Source organism: Rhipicephalus sanguineus, chromosome 3 (genome assembly GCF_013339695.2).
Source record: "Rhipicephalus sanguineus isolate Rsan-2018 chromosome 3, BIME_Rsan_1.4, whole genome shotgun sequence".
Taxonomy (NCBI): Eukaryota; Metazoa; Arthropoda; class Arachnida; order Ixodida; family Ixodidae; genus Rhipicephalus; species Rhipicephalus sanguineus.
The window spans coordinates 222,215,923-222,240,255 of NC_051178.1; the positions used below are offsets into that span (position 1 = coordinate 222,215,923).

Consider the following 24,333-nt stretch of genomic DNA (forward strand, 5'->3'; position numbering starts at 1 on the left):
TGGAATGACTCCAGAATCATTCCACATTTTCGCGACCTCGGAAAAGAATGGAGACAATGCTTGGAGGAATGAAATGGGAATGGAATTAAGCGCCTTTGCACGGAATGGAATGGGAATGAAATTACGTCTTTTTCTGAAAATAGAGCACGTTTTCGTCTACGTGCTGTTTTTCAAACATTAGTAAGTTAGAGCCTCGAATTTAACAATAAAGCATTATTTTTAAAATGGCTTGGCTGCTTGCAAGCACGGTACATTTATAAGCAACGCACCTACTACAAACCGAGGCATAAGTTAGTGTACAAACAAATGCATTATCCCCGCAGATACTGAAGGAAGAAACAAATTACCCCTGCGCGTTGGTTCCCACTGACTACCCCCCCCCCCTCACGAAAGTGGCGAATACTATGCACAGCCTGATCTTTATCTCACGAGCACTTTAGTACCTGACACACGTAAATAACCTTTGCGACAAGGAAGACATTGCATGCCTGTGCACAGGTGAACACAGAAAGTTCTCCTCAGCCCAAACATGCTTGCGAGGCGCGCTTGACAAGCGTGAGTGCTGACGAGAAGTGTGGCCCAGTGTTCCGTATTCAATGCAAAGGCATTGAATACGGGCTTTGTTCCCCATTAACCCATATATGCCCAAACTCAGAAAAAATGACAAAACAAATATTTTTTTTTCACAAAAAGTGTACTTCTACCCTCAAAAGAAAGCACAAGTTTTTTATTTACTGCCAGGTAAACGTAACACTGTTTTTCAAGCCGTCCTATACATATGGGATGCTGGGCATTAGAGGTGCTAGGTGCGGGTGTGGTAAGCCTTGAAACATTTCAATTGCACACCGACATTGCACTCCTTCCTCTCCATCACATATTTTACACAACGCATGCGTTTGCCCGGAGAAATCGGTCGACATATGACGTGCACTTCTTCCTCTCCATGACGTCTTTCACACAAAGCACGCACTTGACCAGAGAAAGCGGTCGGCACGTGGCAGCATGAAAAGCCAGCAATGTCTAGGCTTGCACACGTTGAGAATGAGACCTGCTTTACAGTTGTAGGTGGCGCTAGTCATTAGGTAAAGAAATAGCGATGTTAGAGTGCACCAAAGAAGCGTCCTATATGTAGGACACTGGGCATATATGGGTTAACCAAATCTTGGTTTTCTCCATATTCACGACCGCTCCAGATGCGTGGCAAAACTGCTTAGTCTTCTTGAATACTACTTTTGTCAGCATAAAAATACGCTATGTCATCATTTTAGCAGTAACACATTTCAGCTTAAATATTATTAAAACATCACCATTTGTTCAAACATGCTGACCATGCAAATACTATAAGTAGCGGGAGTGCTGCCCTTATGGTAATTAATAGGGCGGTTGTATACTGCACGAGAGATGTCACCAAGCTACTATTTTCATCTGAAAATAAAAGCAGAGCGCAAGAAAGACGGGACACAAGAGACAAGAACACGGGACGGGCGCTCACTACCAATTGATTTTATTACGAAATAATTTGGGGAAAATATACAGAGCGTACATCACAAACGCGTTTGCGCAGACATCGTAAAGCTAATCATCACAAAATCTACTGCATATTGCGGCAAAGCAATTGGAATTTCCTGCTCCCACAAACACACTGACATCTGGTTGACGCAATCTGCGTCCTTAATTTTCATGTAGAACATCTCCAACAGTTCGCGAGCAACCGTTTCTCTGCTGCATCCCAGCACCTTCAAACCAGCAAACAAAGGCACACAGCCACACACTGCACAGTGTGCAGGAAGATGCACGCCCTTATCATTTGTGAGCATCAACTCCAGCTCACTGGTCCGTTGGTTGACACACCTGCCAAACGGGCAGGTGTGTCAACCAACGGGCCCGTGAGCATGAGATGAAGCTCACAAATGATAAGGGCGCGCATCGTCCTGCACACTGTGTGGCTGTGTGCCTTTGTTTGCTAGTTTGAAGGTGCTGAGACGCAGCAGAGAAACAGTTGCTCGCGAATTGTTGGAGGCGTACATGAAAATGAAGGGCGCAGATTGCGCCAGCCAGATGTCAGTGTGCTTGCGGGAGCGTGAAATTCCAATTGCTTTGCCGCATTATGCAATAGATTTCGTGATGATTAGCTTTGCGATGTGCGTGAAGGCGTGCTTGTGACGTACGCTCTGTATATTTTCCCCCAATTCTTCCGTAATAAAATCAGTTGATAGTGAGCGCCCGTCCCGGGTTCTTGTCTCTTGTGTCCTGTCTTTTTTGCGCTCTGCTTTAATTTTCAGACAATGCACCAACTGGCCCAGCAACGCATTCTATTATACTATCCCTCGACCTTGGTAACGTGTTTTGCGTACTTTTGCAGTTATTCATGCATCTGATGACATCAGCTTTATGGGGCGTTCATTCTAAGCTCGATAAAACTATCAAGGTGCCTTTCCTACGCTGAGGAATTACATGAATGGAATTAAACTGCCCGGCCATTTCTGGAGTGAGAATGGGCTAAGTTTTTTCATTCCGAGGAATTGAAAGGAATGGAACTGCAGCAAGTTCTAATTCCCCGGAATGGAATTGGAATAGAATGGAGGCGCCCATTCCACAACACTGCTTCCCACCCACTGCAAAGTGCTCAGCCATAATTCTTCATCATCATCAGCCACAGCACAAAGTGCACATAGTGCCTTACAGATGTGTAGCGGGTACCATGATTCTTCGAAGAATGGTGAAAAATGGCATAGTGGGAACTTCGCTACTTCAGAAAAATTACAATGATTTATGGCGTAGTGGGTTACAACCTTGCATGTGTACTTGTATTAGTTGCCCAAGAGGCTTTACAACGGGCTCTACAAAGTCCGCTCTTCCAGCTTTCACTGTGACTGTGCTGCGTGTTCCGCGCAGGCCTGGCGATCTTATCAGAACAGCGGTCTCGTACATCAGAGAGTACACTCAGTGACGTGCTGCTTCTGAGATTGTGCTCACTCCCTTGACACAAAGCATTGAGCCCACTAAAAAAAATTTGTATTTGTCTTTTGAGAAAATAAATACTATGACTTTGAAATTAATTGTGGTTTGTGCTAGTTGGTAGGAATTCGTGGTACAGTTACTTCCGCTCCTCTGAAGAAACGTGTTTTACCCTTGTCCCACTTTCTTTAGAGGAGGGCAAGTAACTACATCACAAATCCCCTGTTTTTTATGATTACCTTAACTTCAAATTTTTGCATACAAAAAAAAAAAAAACCGTTGCAAACCGTTACGGAACATTTTTTTTTTTCGTTATGGAAGAGAAACGGAATGGAACTTTTTGCGGTGGAACGAAACTAAAACCGAAACAAAAAACATTTCGTTCCGACACCCTGACTACATCCCTTTTCACAAGGTGACAGAGTAATCAAATAACAGATTCTGAAGAAGTCAGACTGGGGTGAATCCTGCACTGCTGAACACCACGATAATTCGGCACCACCCGAGTCATCAGACAAACAGGCCAATGCCAACGATTTCTTAAATAGGACACACCATCAATTTTCGTTGTTTCTCTGGCACCTCTTCTCAACCACTGCGAGCAGGAAGTGACCAATGTTTATGAACATCTCCAGAGTTCCAGGGAGATCTCACCTAAGGGAGCATGAATTTATATGTTACTTGACAAGAATGAGAATGCCTCAGTTACTTGGAAAAAGTGTGCTTCACGAGACCAACGCTTCAGAAACTGCCAGCAACTACGTTCACTGTCTCAAATTGGCAGCCACAACAATTACAAAGCCTTTCAGTGAACTATGGCATTCAGTTAACCGAATATTCGTGCACAATTCAGTATGTCCTCAAGGCTGCAGCAACGTCAGCTCTTTTCCTGTGCTTCTCTTTCTTCTAGTGGTGCTTAGGCATCTAAATTTTTCCTCAAAGCAATACATAACACTTGACATGCACTTCATGTCACATTGTACTCCCTTTAATGCTGCCAAATTTTGTTGCGTACATGTCAGAATGCCCCTTGAGCTTTACCTCAGTAGAAAATGACCTCAAACTCAACCATTTCAAAAAGGCTGTTATGTTGTTAAATGAATCAATGTGTGGCAAGTGAAAGAAGTTGAGGGTACCCTGCTTCATTTAGAGGCCACCAGGTGCAGCAGGAAGGAGCCAAGGTTAGAAGGCTGCAGGAAAGCACAAAGGCAGGGACATGCATGAACAGCATGCTTTGTGGAGACTGTTACTACTTAGGAGTCATATCGCTCTAGTCCTAGCAGCAGCAGTGCCACGTTCTCCAACAACAATGAATAAAATGAAATGTTGGGAGACCTTATACAGCTTCATGGTAGCTACAGTGAACACTCATATATAGCAAAGCATCACTTAACCAAAACCAAGCCCTTGGCACATATACTAGCATCTTTGCAAATTGTAAAAATTATAGCAAGGCCCCGCTTTCAGAGAAAATATGCGTCAGGGATGATTAGCGAAACACGGTGGCATTATCAAAAAAATAAGGCATAAAGGTAATCTATTTTTTTTTTCTTTCTTATGCGGTAAACTGTGTACGTGATAGCTTTTCCCAATCTCTAAATAGCACAATAGTGCTATCAGCCGCAGTCAGTGAACTATGATATTCTCTTAGCCTCAGGCACAGTCCAGCCAGACCTACACATTGGTGGCCACATGAATCCAATAAACAAAGTTTGGGTGCATGGGATAAACTGCAAGCCATGTTACACTCCCTTCGTTTTCCTGTGTTGAAAGGTTTACTGCTTCACAAATTCCCTCCAGCTTGCTTGAGAACCCAGCCCGCTTTTAAACTACATATGTAAGCTTCCTCTTTTGCCACCTGACTGAACGAGCACTATGCACCCGCTATCCAAGCAACAGCTGACAAGGTTCAACTACCAGCACCAGCTACAAACAGAGTCAGTCTTGGTGTTGCCCCATAACTAGGACACACGGCTGCTCAGTGCAGATGGGAGAATTTTCTGGGGTTCAAGTGACACTGCTCAAGAAGAAAGAACTCAACTTGGATACAGCTTGAAACTAGGCAAAAAAAAAAAAAGTCAAAAAGTTTCCGACAGTCTCAAGCAAATTTGCAGGTGGACAAAGCCATCCACGGGGTTGGCAAGATACCCCGCTCACGACGCAAACCACAAGTTTTCGTCCTGCTGGAAGGTGCTGTCGATGTGGTGATAAGCACGAAGCGAGTGAATACAAATATTGTAAGGCACAATGTGCAAGAACGCAGGGCATTTAGCAAAGGTTTGCATTAAGAAGAATGGCAAAGCAGTTAATGCACTCATAATAAAGTTAAACAAGCAAATTCAGTGCCTCTATTTGATAGATGTGAAAAAAATTGGTGGGCACTTCTTTAATGAAGCCATTCGATGGTTACGTGGAAAAGTGTTGCAGGGCCCCTTTAACCATGGCACAACTACTTCCTGTGCATGAAGATTCTCAGCTGCTTTCTATTAACGCACACCTTGCCTTGTTTAATTGTTTGAGCATGCCATACAGTATTTTAGACGGCCCGACAATGTTTCAGTCTGCTATGGACAAGAAGGGACTGGAAAGAGTCGTGCCCCACTTGAACAACATACTCATAGCCACATGCACCTATCGAGAAATACCGCTTGGGTGGAGGCTGTGCTCGCAAAGTTTTGCCTCCACCGAGTTAAACTGACGCAAGACAAACGGAAGGCCACATTATTGAAAATTCTGCCATGTGTCCACTAATTTAATGTTCCCCTGACTTTTCCAGGTTTTCCATGATTTTGGGGATGCTCCCTGATTAGTACGCCTGCTTGGAAAACTGGTTATCTGGCATTATGGCAGAACAGCGCGAAGTACGGGACAGCGAAACACAGCCAAGCTTCATGAGGTGGATCGACGTGTCTTTGTAAGTGTAGTAGTGTGCACATCATGGGCTTACCAGGCACATCAACAACATTGGCATTTAAGGGGCAACTTATCGTCTGACATAACATCACCAATTACGCTAGAACACAGACGTCAGTTTTGTCAAAATGAAGTGCACGCTACAGTGTAATGATGTGAATATCACACGTAACTTTTGTTAGCGTATTCCTCTGGAGTCGAGCAATGCTTGAACATAACTTGCTGAATCATAGGAATACAAATGTAATGTTTATTAGACTGCTATTAAAGCGGCGCCAACAATGGGACCATAATTGACGTTAACCCGACATGATGCTTGTGAGTACATATGTAGTGTTTATTGCTTTGCTGTAAAATTAGATAGCTAGCACTACAACCACAATTGACATTGCAGCGTACACCTGCATAGGGCCTTTTTCCAAAGCAGTTTTCAGACCTGGCGTGGCTCTGAGGTAGAATACCCAACTGCCAGGCAGAATGCTTGGGTTTGATACCTGCTGGGATCCTAATTTTTATTCTTTGCATTTGCCGGGTCAATGCTGCCGATGTCGGTTTTTCTTAACGTTCTCAAATTTGAATGACCAATGTCTGTTCTCGCCGTTCCTGGGTAGATATAATATGTCAATCACCTGTGGTGCATACCTGTAAACCGCGGCCCTTGGTATATGGGTATGGGCCACACGTGTCTAGAGGAAAGGGTTTGACGACGTATGCAACAGGATTTTCACATTATTCATGTCATAACCAGACAGTCATATTCGTCAAATCCTTTTACCCTCCCATGCCAATTTTGGTCTAGGCCAAGTAAAAGGGACATTAAAGGCAAATATTAAGACGATGCTGATTGTTGAAATAGCAGTCCAGAAACCTCGTAGTGCTACTTTTATGCCAAGGAAGTACTTATTTTGAAGTAAAATCACATAATAGTGGTCCGCATCGCGTTAGCGCACTTGAAATCACCCACCAGAAAGCGGTGTTTCTTGCGTCACTGCTGCCGTGCCCAATGTTGCCTGCCTTTACTGCACGGCGGCGTGTACTGGCGGCATGCGCTATTCGGGCATCCGGCAAGATCACATGCATGCGACATTTTGTTACAATTTTGTCGAACTTTCTGTCAGAGCGACTTTCACGAGCGCGCAAAACACACGCGGCAGTACGCAATACCGAAACTACCACTGAGAGGCGACCGCGTGAGCGAAGCAGGGTGCCGGGTGAAGCGCAGTTCGGCGAAAACGGAACCTTTGAACCACGCGCGCCGTTCCCCATGGCAACGCCAAAGAGGTTCTTTTTTCCATGAATCAAACAGAAATGAACAAGCAGCATTTTATTATGTATCTTGAAGCACGGAAAGTTCTTTTTTGTTGCAGCTAGTTTGATTACGAGTAATTGTAGCCGAACTCTCTCACGTCATCGGGATCATTTTCAAAATGTGCCACTCGTGGCGCTCATCGCGTCATACATTTAGCTTAACTTCTTGGTAAGTAGGGCACTGCTGTTGATAATATTGCCATTTTAGACGTTGTCATACAGTGAGCTTTCACACTGACATAAACTGTTATTTGCCTTTAGTGTCCCTTTAAGGAGGTGATCACGAAGACGTAGGCAGCTTGATAGGTAGATACGTAGATAGAAACTAGAGCACTGCACAGGCTGTGATTTGCAGCCCGGGCCCAGCCCAGGCCCGGAACTCGTTTTAGGTTTACCCACCCAAACCTGGCCCAGTGACTCAAAGCAAGACCCCGGCTCCGCCCGAAGCCTGAGCAAAAATTCACCTACCCGGCCCGGCCAGAACACAGAATCGACAGCAAGGCGTTTGAAGTGGCAAATATCTACACTTTGTTGGTGCATGCTTCGCTAACAATTATACTTTAACATACGATAATTTCTTGTAAAAAGGGGGGGGGGGGGGCTCATGGTGGTAATAGCTAAGCAGACATACTGAGCACGATGAATGTTTGTTTGGCAGTGGTATACTGTACCCATTTTTCTCTGCAAATACAATGGGGACCATCAACAGCGTTTTGCAGAAGATAATATTGTAGCAAGGAAAGTGATTTGCGGCACGAGTTCAGTTTCGGTAGGGAGCCCAATAAAAATAGATGAGACAGAGAACAGAACACTCTCTTCAATTTGTTTTTACTCAATGAATGAATGAAATCGCATTTATTTCAGATTGTAATGCGCCGAGGGTCTGTGGTGGAAAGGTTTGTTTTTATTGCGCTCTCTATTGAAATTTAAAGCATGCCTTAACAACAAAGCCAATCGTACACCCTTCTGGATACGTAGCACCTGTCTTCAGCATAGTAGCACCTTGCCACATCAAGAGAAATAGAGGGCAAAAGCAAAATTTATATCCTTTGTTGTAAATACACTAACCTAGATAAAAATTATAGTGAACCGTGTGCACCTCAGGTACTTTTAGAAATATGTATAAGCAACCGAAAGGAAGAAAACAAAAACTATTTTTGAGAGCATTCTTTTCATACAAAGTCGAGTCACATTAATGTGACCACCACGTACTTTCGACGTCGACGTTAAATAACCAATCACAGAAGGCAGGTGGCAGCACAGTGAAGTTGAGCGTATATAAAGGGTGCGTGAGGGCTTTGGAAAACATTGCAATCGTTGGCGTAATGCAAAAATGGAGCGATTTATCAGACATCCAACAGGGCATGATCATTGACAAAATGGCTCAGTTTGTGAACTGTTCGCGTGCTGCCACAGGTTGGCAAACTCACTCACGAGTCGACTCACTCAGCCTCAGATTGAGCCATGAGTCTGAGTGAGCTGGGTGAGTAATATTTTGGTGAGTTTGAGTCCGAGTGAGCTCCACCTTCTTTTGCCGACTTATGGTCCCATCTACTCATCTTCAGCATTACTATCAGCCTTATATCGGCTTGCATTTGTACTAAAGATTATTCACACATATCTCAGCACACTAGCATTCATGCGCCACCTCAATATTTATTGATCAGAGGTGTGAGTTCGGCGAAGAGGTGCCATGACCTCCCCAGCAAACTCTTTCATGGGAAGTTCTTCATAAAAATATCTCGTGTGAGTCGTGTATTTCATAAAAATGTCCGTACTGGACTGAAACCACTGAAAACTCATATTTGAAGGTACAAGATCAAAAGGCGCATCGTGGCCCACTGATTATGTCAGATATTGGCGTAAAGAGGATTGACACCATCATCGAAAATGCTAACTTTAGGCCAACGGCCTCATGAGTCAACTAACTCAGGCTCGGGTCAAGCCGCGAGTCTGAGTGAGTCCGGTTGAGAAAAAGTTTAGTGAGTCTGAGTGAGTCCGGTTGAGGAAAATTTTGGTGAGTCTTAGTCCAAGTGAGCCCTCAGAGCAAAATATATTTGTTGAGTGAGTGAGCTCCAGGGCTTAAAGTCAGGGGGGCCCGGGGGGGCCCGCCCCCCCCCCTCCATTATTTAAGGAGGGGCCCGGCTCCCCCTCGGCAGCCCGACGGTGGCACTGCAGCACCCATTTGACAAGTGCTGAAGTTGAATTTTTTGGCAGTATATAGTGCTTTGTGTGGGGAAATTATACTCTGCAATTTTCCGAATAATGATTTAATCGCGAATGTTTGGTTGACGGGGTGTCAGCAAAATAAGAAATACAGGTATCGTCGTACTGCTGAATGCAATTCACTGAGACACTGAACACCACGGGTAACGCCTCCTGAAACCACTGGTAACCACCCTGCTCGACAGAGCGTCTTGGCACAGCATACTGTTTCAGGAGGCACCTGAGTGTGAAGCTACCTGCTCGTGAATCAGGCTCACCTTGGTCTCTTTAGTTTGCCACTTAATTTCCATTTGCTTAGTTGTGCATCACAAGTCTGCTGTAATTGGAAAGTCGTGTGTATTTTGCCTACATTATTAGGCAAGTGGTAGGGAAAATAAAATATATAGCATTGTCGTGCCTGACCTTCTGAATCCAGTGAGTCAACTAATGTTACTTACTTTGAGCTCACGTATCTTTAATTATGTACATCCCAAGTTATTTCTGAAAAATCGTTCCCAAAATAATTTCATTTAATACTTGATTGGATCGACACGTTGAATAAATAATATATGTATTTGTATAGCATTCATAAGCATTTGTTCAGTTCTAGAGACAGTTGGCTTCACTGCACTGTGATCATCGCAAACACCTCCCTTAACGCTTAATCTACAGCATATATATATATATACAGTGGACTGAAATCTCGTTGATAAGATTCTGCATAATACGTTTTTCAGCCTAATACGTCTTTGTTTTATTCCCGACCAACATCCCTTGGAAATAATGAATTTTCATGCGTTTAATACGACCTCATTTTTGCCCTAAATTGGATAATACGACCGCGAAAGTGGATCTTGACCGATATATCTAGAAATCCTGCGTTTACTCTTCGGTATGCCAGCTCGCACAGCCAGTGGCGTAGCCAGGGGGTGGCACCCCCCCCCCCCCGGAATTTTTTCTGCCATGGGATACAGAGCACAAAATGACACTCGACCACACTTACCTGGCTGGACTCCATGTCGGATCAAGGGGGTGTCCACCCGAAAAAAATTTCTGCCTATGCCAGTGCGCACGGCATTCCAACAACCCTCGATCTGCGCGTTGCAGAGCCGCTGAGGCCACAGCAGCATCGGTTTAGCGGCGAAAAGATCGCTGCTAGGCGATCTTTTCTTCGATCTTCGATATATATATATATATATATATATATATATATATATATATATATATATATATTGTCGCTTTATGAGGGCCCCCCCTCCAATGAAGGGAGACTTTAAGCCCTGGCGAGCTCCAATCTTTTCGCCGACCTATGCGTGCCGCCATGGTAAAAGTGTACCGTGCATGACAAAATGGGACTGTTGAAAATCAGCGACGTGGCAAATGTGGTGCACCACGGACCATAGATGACATAGGTCAATGACGGCTGCGGAGATGCATTTGGGCGAAGAGACGTGCTACCATTGTGCAACTGACCACCCAGATGAACCAACTGGCTATTAACAGTGTCTCCCAAAACTACTGTTCAGTGAACGTTGCTGCGTCTGGGCCTCCGCAGCAGACGGCTGGTTGACGCGCCTATGCTGACTGCTGTTCATCGGCGACGAAGGCTCGAATTTGCATGCCAGTACTACAACTGGACGTCCACCGAGTGGCGACAGGCGACGTTTTCCAATGAATTACGTTTTATGCTCCATCTATCAGATGGACGTTGGCATATGCGGCACGAAACCTATGGAAGAAAACACCCTGCAACCATTGCCGGAAGGGTCCAGGCTGGCACGCTGGAGCGCAATCTATAGCCGGATAAAACTTTAGAAGTCAGCGGCCTTTCCTTCTCAAAGGTGGATGAACACAAGCCTGCACCAATGGGTGCGCACTCGGAACTGACGTCATGAGTGGGACGGCCGGTGGCTCTGCCTTCGGTGAACATCAGCGCATGCATGAGCGGGACTATTTCTTTAGATGTGGAGGCGATCGGCTGTCGTGCTTCGGTCGTCTGGGCATGGCCTCTCCCGGCTTTTTAAGTTGTATCAACTATAGGCCTCCCACGCTCAAGTTTGTGCAGCGCCATCCGCCGCCCCAGCGGAGAGAGGGGAAAACTCTGGTAGCTTATATGCGTTGCGCTTGCTTGGTTTTCCCACTGCGCGCATGGAGAATGTGCTCCCCGGGGCTTTTATCTCGAATTTTCCCCGCTACGTGTGCCGCTTCTTCATCGTACTCGTAAGCAAGCATGCAGTCCTGCTGCATCGTGAACTGTCACAAAAGTTTAAAAATGACGAAGAGCCGAAAACTGCCCGTCAAATTCTACAGTTTCCAATGCAAGCAGTGCGAGGGGCAGAGGCCTCAAGAGTGGATTGTGGCAGTTCGCCGCGATGCTTTCGTGGTCTTGTCACCTTGAAGCAATGTGTCGTACACAGTATTATGAACTATTACGGGGAGAAATGCTATGATCGTGCTCGTTTGAAAGGGAAGTGTGTTTGTGAATCGAAGCTACAACAAATAAACAGCAGCGAAGCATGTGGGTTTAATACACCACAGTTTTAAATACCGTACCGTGAGTACTACAAGTGTTTTATTCAACTGATTACGGTACACTTCCTGTCGCGGCTCACTGTAAACAGAATTAAGCTATATATGTTTGCACTGAGCATTTACACTGGCCATGCATGCAACATGCCGTGATCGCTTAGCAGGCCAAGGTGTTGCGCTGCTAAGAATGAGGCCATGGGTTCAATTCCCGCATACGGCAGCTGCATTTCGACGGGAGCGAAATGCAGCAACATCGGCTTACTTAGGTTTAGGTGCACGTTAAGGAACCCCAGGCGGCCGAAATTAATCCGAAGCCCTCACCACGGTGTGCCTCGTAATAATGCCGTGGTTTCGGCATGTAAAAGAGGAACGCGCTGGTCGCCGAAGGGAGCGGACGCATCTCACGTCGGCTCCGTCTTCCAAGAACGATTTCCCAGTGATTTTCGGTTATTCACCCTATGAATTTTACACCAACGCATGCAGAAAGTCACCAGGATTCTACTGACACCACAATTCAAGGTGGGAAACGACTTTTTTGCCGAATTCGAGAGGTTTTTGACCCGCGCTCGACCGGCTCGGCGCAACGCTAGCCAGCCACCCGAGGAGACGCGCCGAGCGCTTTCTCTGACGGGGGCGCCCGCTTCGCCCATCAACGATGGAAGTCCAAGTGAACGGGGAGGATATCTCCCCTGAAGAGTTTCTGGAGGGCGCCGGTTGGTGCACCATCGGACCCAGGACCCAAGACCCAAGCTAACCGTGCGAACGCGCTGAGCAACAACCAGACCGGAGCCCACTCCCGCACCAGCGAGGGAGCGGACGGCAACCGACAGCGTTCACGTCAACAACAGCGTAACGTCAGGCAGCAAGTTATCAGGAACAGCAAAATGCCACTACTCCCACGAAGCGATTTCAAGATCGTGGTACGACCCCGAGGAGGCCTCGACGTGGCCACCACCGGAACCATGCGCCTCGCATCGGCCATTTACCGGACGGCCAACGTACCTGCATATGAAGCTGGAGAGGACACGGTGTGCTCCAACAACCACCAAAACATCATAGTCGTGAGTACACCCCACGCTACTCACGCCGCTAAGTACAGACAGTTACAAGCCATCACCGTCGGCGACCGCTGCCACGAGGTTAGTGCCTACGAGACGGCCCCTGACTACACAGTGAAGGGAATAATCAAGGGTATCCCGTTGGAGGAGGACGCCAAGTCAACTCACACCAACATCGTTCACGCACGCAACCCTCAAGCCCTGGCAGCCAAACGGCTCAGTAACACCACGACCGTCATAGTGGCATTTGAAGGACCGCGAGTGCCCACCTACGTCAGGTACGGCGGCGCCCTTCTTCGCTGCGTCCTGTATCGCAAGCAAATCGATATGTGTCACTGCTGCGGAAGACTTGGTCACCGCATGGACGTGTGCCCGAACCCTCAGGACAAAGTGTGCCGCGGTTGTGACGCCCCTAACCCAGGCCCCGACCACCAGTGCTCCCCCCGATGCAAGCTGTGCGGGGGCACACACATGACGGCGGATCGCAACTGCTGCGCAAGGTACAAGACCCCCTACGTCGTGACGAAGAGGCAATGGGAACGACGGAGGGCCGCCGAGGAGGCGGAGGCCGCTGCCACCACCGGTCCCGCCGGCAAGCCCCGCTCAAGATCCAGGACCCGCAGTCAAGCCGCTCCCGGTCCTGGAGCCGCACCCCGGGCCCCCAGCAGCATCAGAAACGCCGGGCCCGCAGTCGCACTCCCAGAGGGACCCCAACGGGGGACACCAAGACCGCTGAATCGGTGAGCTTTGCAGATGCGGTCAAAGAAAAACGAGCACCAAACGCGGAGGCTGGCGGCAAAACGCCCATTAAGATAGAGACGGAGATAGCTCAATTAACCAGGGTGTCTACCGAGTTGACATTTCTAAATTCCCTGAGTTTTCCAGGTTTTCCCTGAGTGTTTTTGCTGAAATTCCCTGAGTGAAACAGAAGTTTGTTTCATGTCAAGATGGGTAGAGACCCTATCGCTCGGTGATGTCACTTTCTAATACACATTTTAGAAAATGAAAACGACTTACTCCCATTTGAATAGTACATAGAACAGATAAACCTCAATATAGCGAAGTTGGTAAAAGCCGCAACTCACTTCGTTATATCGAAACTTCGTTAAACTGAAATTCGACCTGTCATGCAAGGCATAGTTACTGAAGGATTAATCTTAAACTGAAAAGGCCACAAGAATGCTCGACTAATATGACAACATGAAAAAAACTTTTTTTTTATTTTTTGCGTGAGCCTGAGATGCAGCAATCACAGTTAGATGCCTTGCCAGAGTGTCACATGTAAAGACGAAACAAATGCGGGTTTAATGCACTGTGGAATTGCGCTTGTTCTGCTGCTGCGGGTTGTTGTCAAATCCTCGCGCGTTGCCCAGAGCAATGCAACGCCTTTGCTATCATGTTGCCCAACCGAACTATTTGCTCTCCACGAACGCACAACACTGAAAACCATCCCACGTTAGAAAAAAAGAGTCAGTTTCACCGCGAGAGCAAAATAGTAAATCCGATAGCAACAAAGAGGAATTTTATATGAATATAGGCTAGCAGCTCGCTCCTTCAGGAAACGCAGCCGCTGCACTAAGAGAAGTGCCCTATCTATGATCTATGGCTCAGGGACGGATTTAGGTACATAATGGAGGGGGGGGGATACAAAGGCTGAAGCCAACGCTCAGCAGTACATTTTGGTGGGTCACGCATATTTACAACAGCCCAGAGGGGATTATGGCGGTGCCTAAGAAGCCTTCATTGGAAATGTGCATAGGGAAACAGGAAAGGGTAGAGCCATGAGAGAGGTAGAGAGCAGGGACAAGACCCCTTTTGGGCAGTGGCAGGCAAAGCAACCTGACAAGGGGGGCAAACTCAACAGGCAGCCTGACAAAGGAGGTGGACGACAGGCACTGAAGGGAAGGGGCGGGGGCTGGCTTAGGGGAGGGGGCGGGGCGATCGCCGCTACCGCTCCCCCCCCCCTTGGTATCCACCACTGCTATGACTTCAACGAAAGTTTTGCAATTAGAGCACAACACCTACAAAGGTATGAGCCGTCTGCTGATCCCCACTAAAGGTACCGCGGCGCACGCGACCACGCCCGCTGGTAGAAAGTACGCACTTCCTGTCGGACTCACGCAGCCCCCCCCCCCATTTTCCCAACGCGCCGGCTCCCATCTACATGTGCCCATCGCGCGAATGAGACGGTCGGCTCGTTTCTTCTCTGCTTAAGCCCCGTTCATCGGCAGCGCTCGCGCACTTTCACTCGCACATAGATCATACGACGCGCGGGGTGATGTAATCGCGATTTGGACTTGATAGGGAAGATCATGGCGAAGGCAAAAAATTCGCGTCGGAGTGTCTATATAATTGCTATCGCACAAAAAAAGCAATATAGCTGCGGGCTAAGATCGCATGAAAGCACGGCAACAGCCTGAATTACGGCACATCCGATTATGGTGGAAACGTTACTGCTTTCCGACATCGCGCGCCGAATCGAGCATTTGGGACCGGTGCCGGTGTCGCGAATTTCGGTCGCCGCTATGCCATGGCTCTGAAAAGTTTTGTAATTCGGCTTTGTAGCAAACACCCACGTGGTGTGGCTGGTAATTGCCAGCTGCAGCCCCAAAAAATTTCAGTCGACTGCCTAAAACTTGTTTCAGCAGTGCCCTCATCGGGAAAAAAAGAAATAAAAAAGCTTTCACTTGCTGTGAATGGGCCCGTTAGTTACGCTAGCTCTCGCCTGGAAATTTATTACATTCTTCACGGAGTCCTAAATAGCATCTTTGAAGCTCGGGATCAGAGCGAGTGAGCTCTCCGATAACAGCCAACAAGCGTCTTTTTTCTCGCCGATCGGGGTGGCTTGCCAGATACGAGCTTTGTCGAAGGCCATAAGCGTGCGCAGGGTTCCCCTTCAGGGGGGCGAAGGTTCGTCGCAGCGCCCCCCTCCCTATTATGTCAATGTATGCGGCTGCCTTTGCGCCCCTCTTCTCGCCCCCCCTACAATGTATAGGGCTGACTTTGTGCCCCCCTTTCTCGCCCCCTTGCCCCCCACCCCCTGCGCACGCCTATGTCGAAGGCATCCGCTTCCTGCGCGATCGCGATCGCTTGCAAGATAACTCAAGCTCGTTACATCTACTGCTACCGCTTCTACAACTAATCATGGTTTGTTACTTGACACGCGGCGATAACAAAAACACCATATCGGGCGCTAACGCACAGCACGCGCGAGAAAGATTACAGAAACTACACCGCGTACTCCCAGAACATCCTGACACATTGCGCGATACGATGTGTCGTGGTTCGCGGTTCCCGCATGCCACGCATTAAGGGCGAGACAGACGGTACGATTTTTCATGCGATTCGACGTCCGACACGGCGGAGGGAAACCGGAATGGTGACATTTCATAGCATCGTACAGCCACCATTCCCTCTCCCCCACCGCGGCGTCGGCCGTCGGATCGCATGGAAAATCGGACCGTCTGTCCCCCGCTTTAGCCGGATTCTCTCCCACTTCACCGCTCCGAAGGCGATGACAGCATCAAGGTGCGCCACTTCCCCGCAGCCGCAGCGGCCGTTTGATTTGAAAAATGCGTTCACAAAACAGGGGCGTACGCAGAAATTTTTTTCGGGGGGGGGGCACCTCCTTGATCTGTAGTGGGGACGAGCAGGCAGATGTGGTCGAGTGTCATTTTCTGCTCTGTATGCTATGGCAAAAAAAAAATTTCGGGGGGGGGGGGGGGGCACGGGCCCGGGTGGGCCCTAACGTGGCTACGCCCCTGTCACAAAATATTGCCGCGTCCATACTATACGCTGGCGACGACAAGGAAGACAGCCGGTGCGCTCGAGAGGCGCAGCGGGAAAGACTGAAAAAGAAGACGTTCTTGGCTGCTGCACGCCTTCAGCGCTATCTTGGAGTACGACACGCCGTACGCCTTTCTGAATAAAGCCCCTGTGTTTTATAACCCGCGACACTGGTGGAGGTGCTGGGTACCATCGCCTCATGATCGGTACTCCTGTGAGCAGCCCTGCATCCAGCCCCACGAGACCGCCACGCGTGGAGACGCCTGTACACCGCTCAAGCCGTCGCCTGCAAGGTCTGAGACCAGAATTTGGCCTTTTACAAGGACCCCCGCTGCCGACAGCCACCCCTGCTCAAGAAATGGCGTTTTCAAGGAGCCCTACGCAGGTAACGGTTCAGAATCTTCGGATTCCCGAACCATTTCACGGCCGCCCGAACGAAGATGCGGAAGACTGGCTTGAGGAGTTTGAACGGGTAGCGAAGTCGAACCACTGGAGCCCCGACGAGAAGCTCTTCCACGTATACTTTGCCCTTGAAGACGGTGCGAAGGACGTGGTTCATAAACCGCGAGGCAACTCTGACAACATGGGACGAGTTTTGCCGTCGGTTACGCGATACCTTCGGCAACACAGACCGACGTGAAAACGCACAACGCCTTCTTGAGTCACGCATCCAACAGCTACATGAAGGCGTCGCCATGTTTGCCGAGGATATGGTGCGTTTGTTCCACCGCGCTGACCCCAACATGTCCGAGGCTAAGAAGCTAAGCCATCTCATGAGGGGCGTCAGAGAACAGCTGTTTGTTGGTCTCGTGCGCAATCCGCCGACAACAGTCGACGAGTTTATCAGGGAAGCCACCGCAATAGAGCGGGCGCTGCAGCAACGGTACCATCAATGCGATCGCCGAACCACCGGTGCACCTGCAGGTGCCGCAGCACTCACTGCGACCGATGAGTGCTCTCTACGCTTACTCATTCGACAGATCGTGCGCGAGGAGATTGCGAAGGAGAACGCAAGGTGCACATCGCCGTCGCAAGCGCCGCAGCAGCAGGAGTTCACGGTCGCCTCCGTCGCTGAAGTCGTCCGCCAGGAACTTCGGCAAGCGTTTGCCTCTCCCGAGCAATACCCTGATGAGTCGTACCAGCCTAACGCATATAGCTACGGTGACGCTGTACGTCGTCCCTTGGCTCCAGCACCATCGTACCAGCCGGACGCATACAGCTATGCAGACGCTGTTCGTCGACCGTTGCCCATGCCCGCGCCGCAGTACCGCCAACCGCCACCTGTTGCAGCCTGGGCCCAGCAGGATCCCATAAGGCGACCTCAACTGCGTAAGACGGATATATGGCGCACTGCGGATCGTCGGCCACTGTGCTACAATTCTGGAGAGCCAGGGCACATTTACCGTTTTTGCCCCCATCGTCCAGCTGGATACCGCGGAAGTGCACCTGCCGCTACGCGCCGACAGTTTTGTGAAAGCCGCGCCCCCATCGACGACGACCTGGCTGGCCGGCAGGAGAGCTCCGCTACCTTCCGGACGCGCTCACCATCCCCGGCTCGTTTTGCTTCACCGAGCCGCCGTAGTTTTGCTGACGCCGTTAGAGGTCGGTCTCCCAGCCCACGGCGGGGAAACTGAAAGCAGCGACCTCTGGGGGGAAGGTTGCAGGTCCTCGAATTGCCGAAAATCCCCCATTGTTGCCGAAACATGAGAACGACGAACAAGAAGATTACGCCGAGAAAACTGTGACTGCCGACCTCACCGTGACAATTGATGGGCTTGAAGTGACGGCCTTAGTCGATACTGGCGCAGACTTTTCTATTATAAGTGAGCGACTGGCAGGCGAACTCAAGAAAGTCAGAACGGAATGGACGGGCCCTTATATTCGAAATGCTGGAGGCCAGGTAATGACGCCTTCAGGCAAATGTACAGCAAGACTCACGATCGGGAATAGAGCTTTTGTAGCCTCATTCGTGATCCTACCGGAGTGCTGCAAACCTCTGATACTAGGAATGGACTTCTTAAGGGAGTACGGCGCCGTTGTCAACATACGTGAAGGCGTGATAACATTGCCTCTGACAATCCCGTGACCTCGGACGCAGACCAAGACCCCAGGGCGTTACGTGTGGTAGACGAAGACGTCTGCGTGCCGCCGCTGTCATGTAGTCTTGTTTCCGTCAGTTGCAGCGTGAAGTGTAATGAAGACGCCATAGCCGAACGTGTAACTGCCCTTCTCTTCCGTCAAGGCGTTGCCATCGCTCGCGGCATCGTCAGCTTAGTTGATGGCCGTACGGAGGTGCTACTTACCAATTTTACGAACGAGCGCCGGCACATTGGTAAAGGCACTGCTGTGGCATACCTCGAGGAACTCGACTACTCTTACGACTGCCTTGCTATGCAAGGGGAAGCAACGGCTTGTACAGCACCGCAGGCACCAGATGTCGACATCGGCCCAAGGTTAACGCCCACTGAAAGATGTCGTCTTATGGAACTCCTTGGCCGGTTCAAGGACTGCTTTTCCTCGACGTCACGAGTGGGTCAAACGCCGCTGACTAAACACCGTATAATCACGGAAGAGACAGCAAGACCCATCCGACAGAACCCATATCGCGTCGCTCAGAAAGAACGTGAGGTCATACAGCAGCAGGTCAAGAAGATGCTAGAGGATGATGTGATCCAACCATCAAAAAGCCCTTGGGCATCACCGGTGGTACTCGTGAAAAAGAAAGATGGCAGCTTGCGTTTCTGCATTGATTATCGTAAGCTCAACAGCGTTACGAAGAAAGATGTTTATCCGCTGCCACGGATCGACGACTCTTTGGACAGGCTACGGCATGCGCGCTACTTCTCGTCAATGGACCTTAAAAGTGGTTACTGGCAAATAGAAGTAGATGAGCGTGACCGAGAAAAGACCGCATTCGTGACGCCTGACGGGCTTTATGAATTCAAAGTCCTCCCTTTCGGTTTATGCTCGGCCCCAGCCACGTTTCAAAGGCTCATGGATACCGTTCTCTCCGGTCTGAAATGGAAAACGTGTCTTGTGTACCTTGACGACGTGATTGTTTTTTCAGCCACGTTTGAAGAACACCTAAAACGGCTGCGGTCTGTCCTCCAAGCCATACGGTCCGCAGGACTCACATTGAAACCAGAAAAATGCCACTTCGGCTTCGAAGAACTTCAGTTCCTGGGGCATGTGGTCAGTCAGGAAGGTGTTAAGCCTGACCCAGATAAAACTGCAGCCGTCGCCAAGTTCGCAAGGCCTGTAGATAAGAAGGCGGTCCGACGTTTCCTGGGTCTTTGTGCCTATTACCGGCGATTTATAGCGGACTTTGCACACATCGCCTCTCCACTCACCCGCCTCACAAGGGATGATGTTGCGTTTGTATGGGGCGAAGAGCAAGAAGCGTCGTTCAACGAGTTGCGGCAGCGTCTACAAACTCCGCCCGTACTCGCTCACTTCGATGAGGATGCACCAACAGCCATCCATACAGACGCCAGCAATGTGGGCCTCGGCGCTGTTCTTGTTCAGTGCCAAGATGGTGCGGAGAGAGTAGTTGCCTACGCTAGCAGAACCTTGTCCCGTGCTGAGTCCAACTACTCAACAACTGAGAAGGAGTGTCTGGCTGTCGTTTGGGCAGTTGCAAAGTTTCGCCCGTATTTATATGGCCGCGCGTTCCAAGTGGTAAGCGACCACCACTCGCTGTGTTGGTTGACCAACATGAAAGACCCGTCTGGACGTTTGGCACGCTGGAGCTTACGGCTTCAGGAGTACGACATGACCGTAGTCTACAAGTCGGGAAGGCAGCACTTAGATGCCGATTGCCTGTCAAGATCACCGATTAAACCACCGAGCCCAGAGGATGATGAATGCGCAGGTTTTTTAGGAGTTGTCGATGCGGCTGTCATCTCCCGGCAACAGCAAGACGATCCGGAGCTCAACTCACTAATAGACTTCTTGAATGGACGAGCCACGAATGCGCCGAGAGTGTTTTCGAGAAATTTATCAGCATTCTGCTTGCGTAACGGAATTCTCTATAAGAGGAATTTCTCATCAACAGGCAAAAGCTATCTGCTGGTAGTTCCGGAAATCCTCCGCAAAGAAATTTTGCAAGCCTGTCATGACGAAGCCACGTCGGGCCACCTCGGTTTCACAAGAACATTAACACGTATCAAAGAAAAATACTACTGGCCAAGAATAGCAGTGGAGGTGAAACATTACGTGCGAACATGCATTGACTGTCAGCGGCGCAAGGTACCACCGGTCAAACCCGCTGGGCTATTACATCCCGTTCCAGTACCGGAAACTCCGTTCGCTCAAATTGGCATGGACCTTTTGGGCCCATTTCCAACATCGGACAGCGGCAACAAATGGGTTATAGTGGCGACGGACTACCTCACCCGATACGCCGAGACCAAGGCGATTCCGAGCGGCACTGCAGCTGAAGCGGCCCGGTTCTTCATTGAGAACATCGTGCTGAGACATGGTGCTCCTGCGGTCGTGATAACAGACAAAGGTACCGCGTTTACAGCCGAGCTGTTGCGCACTGTGCTTACGCTCAGTGGTACAGCGCATAGGAAGACGACAGCTTATCACCCACAAACAAATGGACTTACGGAACGACTGAACAAGACTATCGCCGACATGCTTTGCATGTACGTCGACGTGGAACACAAGAATTGGGACAGGATTTTGCCGTACGTCACATTCGCGTATAACACGGCACGCCAGGAAACAACGAAAATGACACCGTTTGCACTAATTCACGGCAGAGACGTAACTACGATGCTTGATGCTATGCTGCCTCATGACCATGATTCAGAGACGGACGCCGCAGATTTCACTGAGCGCGCCGAGGAAGCAAGACAGCTTGCCCGCGTCAGAATAACTAGCCAGCAAGAACTTGACGCTCAACGGTACAATCTCCGCCATCGATTCGTCACCTTTAAGCCCGGGGAAAGAGTCTGGGTTTGGTTCCCTGTACGACGGCGAGGCCTTTCGGAGAAACTTCTGCGCCGATACTTCGGACCCTACAAGGTTCTGCGCCGCCTTAGCGACGTCACGTACGAAGTCGTCGCTGACGGCTCTTCTTGTTCAAAGCGCCGCCAGCATCTGCCTGAGACAGTGCACGTGGTACGCATGAAGCCGTACTTTTCTGAGTGATGTGACCGCCCACTCGCTAACTGCGCATCGACTGCTAACGTGAGCATCGAGACGATGCTCGCTCTGGAGGGAGGGTAATGCCGCGTCCATACTATACGCTGGCGACGACAAGGAAGACAGCCGGTGCGCTCGAGAGGCGCAGCGGGAAAGACTGAAAAAGAAGACGTTCTTGGCTGCTGCACGCCTTCAGCGCTATCTTGGAGTACGACACGCCGTACGCCTTTCTGAATAAAGCCCCTGTGTTTTATAACCCGCGACAATATCGAGCAAGCGCTACCGCGACTTTCGTCGCCTTTCAATAAAGATACTGTGGATTTTCCCTGATGGGAGCACAATTTCCCTGAGTTTTCCCTGAGAATTTCCAGACTACCCAAAATCCCTGAGAATTCCCGGTTTTCCCGGTTTTCCCGGTCGGTAGACACCCTGATTAACACAGGCTATGCAAACGATGAAAATGCAAATTGAACACATGCAGGCACAGATTCGCGCAAAAGGCGAACTCATACAACTGCAGTCCGCCGCGAACAGCGAGACTGATCCACAGGCAATGCAGGAAACACAAGAAGAACCCACAGAGGACGATGAGGTAGAAGGCCCTGATACTAAATGCAGACCTGCTCCCACCCCTCTAAAGGCAGCACGTCTCAAGCGCACACGCGCAGCAATACCGGACGCGCGACTCGAAGCACTCGAGGGTCGGTTAAGCAGTCTAGAGGAAACTATCACCGCAACCATCACGCGTACCATCCAGCAGAGCTTGGAGAGCGTTCACCTCAGACTGTCCAGATTAGAAGCTGCTAACAGCACGCTGGGGACGTCGCATAGCGAAGCGGCGCCACACATTTAGCACCACGTGAACATGGCCCGACACCCATCAAAACAAAAACACACGATATGGCAGTGGAACTGCAGAAGTTACCAAAACAAGCGAGCACACTTACAACAATATCTGAAAACGATCCCTGAACGCCCAGACGTCATCATATTGCAGGAAACGAACAGCCCCGCCAAACTTTCGGGGTACCAGTCAATAACAGGCAAGGCGGAGAAACCAAACGTCACCACGTTGGTCAAGCGAGCGCACACGGCTATCGAACACGACACCCATGTCAGGGACATTGAAAACGTCCTCGTAGAATTAATTCCACCACGCAAGACGCCCGACAGCGTCTTCGTCCTGAACGTCTACAGCAGTCCCAGATGCCGCAAACACCGCTTCCACGTCCTCTTCAAACGAGCACTCGACATCGCCAAGGGGCAACAGCTCTTCATTGGGGGCGACTTCAACGCAGTGCACACAGCGTGGGGTTACAAGCATGATCACCCGAAAGGCAGGCATTTGTGGGCAACGGCGCAACACGCCGGCCTCGAGCTGGTCACTGACCCCGCAGTACCAACAAGGCAGGGCAATAGCGTCAGCACCGACACGACGCCGGACCTTACCTTTACGTGCAACACACGCACAGTCATTTGGACGAACACCATGCAAGACTTGGGTAGTGATCACTACATTATTTCCATAGAAGCAGAAGGTGGCCCACAGAAACACAATGCCGGTCGCCAAATAAAGATCACTAATTGGAACCAGCTACGGAAAAATCGTGACAAGCAACAATCCGAAGACATCAAAGACATAAAACACTGGACCGACCAACTTCGGCAGGACATCAAGCGCGTGACGCAAACGATACCGTCGACAGCTGGGCTCGAGAGTATAGACACCCGGTTATTGCACATGTGGGAAGCAAAAACCCAGCTGCAGCACTGTTAGAAACAACAGAGACACAATCGGAGACTGCGAAAACGGATAGCGCAGCTCAACAAAGAAATAGAAAAGCACGCGCTTAACCTACAAAAACAACAATGGGAAGAGAAATGCGCGGAGATGGACGGTCAGCTCACTACGAGTCGCACGTGGCAAATGCTGCGGTACCTGATAGATCCTGCCAATACCAAGACCACACAGAGGCAAGGCATATACAAAATTATACACGCTTACGGGGGAACAGAGCAAGATTTCCTACGAGAGGCGGAACTCCGTTACATATCCCAAACGCCACCGCAAGTACATCCGGACTACACGGGAGAAACCAACACCACCCTGGACGCGGAATTCTCCGTTGCCGAAATCGAGGCAGCCCTCATCAAACTCAACACCAAGTCGGCCCCCGGTCCAGATCGAATACCGAACAGGGCACTGCACAATCTCGATTACGGATCGATAGAAAAACTGACAAAATACATCAACGAGTGTTGGGCGCGTGGCAAGCTACCCCAGCAATGGAAAGAAGCACAGGTCATACTTATACCGAAGCCCGGCAAGAAATTACAGCTGGAGAACCTGCGCCCTATCTCCCTCACGTCCTGTGTAGGCAAATTGATGGAGCATGCGTTTCTCATTAGACTCACGGATTACCTC

The 24,333-nt window shown here is 49.5% G+C and overlaps 1 protein-coding gene across 5 annotated transcripts in view; it reads right to left on the minus strand.

The window, feature by feature from the left end:
* Nucleotides 1-24,333, minus strand: part of LOC119388329 (protein Mo25) — a 211,655-nt gene that overhangs the window by 153,237 nt on the left and 34,085 nt on the right. For 2 of the 5 annotated variants that reach the window (XM_037656033.2, XM_037656036.2), the window contains exon 2: nucleotides 4,095-4,148. The exons of 2 other annotated variants lie outside the window; for them this stretch is intronic. The gene's annotated coding sequence lies outside the window, so the exon portion shown is untranslated. Of the gene's footprint in view, nucleotides 1-3,513; nucleotides 3,536-4,094; nucleotides 4,149-24,333 lie in introns of those variants that run through there. One more of the 5 variants, XM_049413911.1, reaches the window with a different exon arrangement.